Below are 2264 nucleotides of genomic sequence, written 5' to 3' on the forward strand. Positions count from 1 at the left end.
TGGGGAAGGAAAGAGGAAGCCATGGGGAGAGGGGGGATGGGGCTGCCGGGGATGGAGTGGGAGTGGGGGTTGGGGGCATGGAGCCACTTCGGCCGCAGCCACTTCACTTCTCCTGGTTTCGGTTTGTAAATAGCTGCCGGCTCCGTGCAGGCGGGATGGGCCCTGCCCCTTCTGCGGCCTGTGTCCAGGGAGGCCCAGGCCTGAGGAGCAGCAGATGCTCGAACCCTGGATTTGAGGACCCCAGGAAGCCTTAAGCTGGGCCTGGCCTCTGGCCTTGGTGGGCGGGTCCTGGTGGGCCCAGCTCTGGGCAGCCCCAACCTGTGGTCACTGAGGTAATGCAGCTGGGCCGGAGGAGCCAGAACTTGATGACTTGGCCACATTGGGCTTATTTATAACTGGGCCTCGGTGGCCAGAGCAGCTGCTGAGCCGCCAACTCAGCACTCAGGGCTGGGCCAGGGCACCACAGCAGGGTGACAGGGTGGCAGAGCCAGGGGGCCCTAATGGCCCCTCGAGCTGGCATAGGTGCCTTGGGATCCCAAAACCTCTTTCCCTGAGCCGAGTCCCTGTGCCGTCTATGGTGGGCAGCCCTGGGGATTTAGTGGGGAGCTACTGAGAATGGGGGTCTCAGAACCTCTGGGCTAAGGGAGTGACTAGGCTCAGCCAGTGGACTGGTCAGTTACCAGAGGGCTCAGCCTCAGCCTCAGCCTTCCTTCAGAGAAACTCTTCCTCCAGAGGTCAGACTCTGTCAGCAAAGTACCAGGAAGCAAAGTCATCTCTCCTCCCCTTCTTGCAATATCAGCTTAAAAACAAAACAAAACAGGTCCGGGAAGGGGGCAATGCTGAACCCCAAAGCCTGGCCCTCATAGTGGACGTCCAGAGCATTTTGACAGACGAGAAGAGAAAAATCTCCCAAGTCTCTCACATCCCACCAGATGGGCTCCCATCTCCTGAGCTTGTGGGTAGGGTTGGCCCTGCCTCCCCTTCCCAACAGCCACTTGTCTTTCCTCTGAGCAAGAACATGAGGGGCGTCAGACCCTTTCCTCAGGATCGTATGCATAAAGAGGTTCCTAAAATTCTCCTGCGTTTGAGTTCTTTGGGATCAACCTCGGTACCCATCACTCTCTCGTGTGTCCCATCAAACTTGGTTCTGGCCTTCCCATCTCCAGGCTGTTCCAGTCTGGCCTCCGCCTGCCGTATTCTCCCTGACCCCAGCCTGTCCAGTTCCCCTCTGTCAAGGCCTACACCAGGCCTCACCTCTGAGTTGCCCCATCCCCAAAGCTGAGGATCTTGGCAGAGGCGTATCTACAGAAAATAGTACCTATGACAAGCACTGAAATTGTACCCCAGGTAGTGAGGGTAATAAACACCCAGAAGCAATCTCTAAGGTGTGCCCCCCCTTCAAGGTGAATAGATGTTGAAAGAGGGTAATGTGGCGGGTGTCAGCAGAAATGCCTTCCCCCCTCTTATTCGGCTGCCTCAGTCAGGCGCCTTTCATATTTGTGGCTCCTCAAGAATGTCATTCCACACCTTGTCTGGCGCTGCCATGAACTTAGTGGGGGAAGGGTTGTGGCTTATGCTCCCATCTACTCCCACTTGCTAAGCTCTGTGTCTGCCGCCCTTGAGGAAAGACGTTGGGCTGTACTGGGTTAATAGAAACTGCTCAGTGGCGCCCCCTCCTCAAGCCGCACTTACCATACCTTAGATACACCTCTGATTGGGGCAGCAATGGGTGAGGGTTTTAGTCACAGATTTCATGATCATGACACAAAAGGAAAAGGGAAACCAAGGCCTGGAGAGGGTTAGGGACTGTCGACAGCGAGTTAAGGACAGAGCTGAAACCACAGTCACATGCCCTGACGCCCAGTCCAGGGCTCTCACCCCTGACCTCTGACTCCCTTGACCACCTGTTCAGCCTCGAGCCCCTGGCCCTGCCTGGCCCTTCCTCTTGGCGGGAAGCTGTTGGGGAAGGATGGAACCTGGTGTGGTGTAGGGGGAAACACGGACCATCCTCTGTCCCACTCTGGGGCCTGGGGTTAGTGGGCCCATTTAGGCCCCTCTGGGCAGGGTCGGGGCACCCAGCCCGGAGCCGCCCGGCTGCAGCTGCCCTGTTTCCACATCGGCAGTAGCAGGCCGGCGCCTGAGAAAACAGGAAGCGCCCAGTCACCACAGGAAGCATGTGTGCGCCGCCTCCCCACCCCCGGCCCATTGCAAAATGCCAACAGCTCCATTACCACAGGCACCACACTGAGGCTGGGAGAAACGCT

This window comes from Elephas maximus, chromosome 7 (genome assembly GCF_024166365.1).
Source record: "Elephas maximus indicus isolate mEleMax1 chromosome 7, mEleMax1 primary haplotype, whole genome shotgun sequence".
NCBI lineage: Eukaryota > Metazoa > Chordata > Mammalia > Proboscidea > Elephantidae > Elephas > Elephas maximus.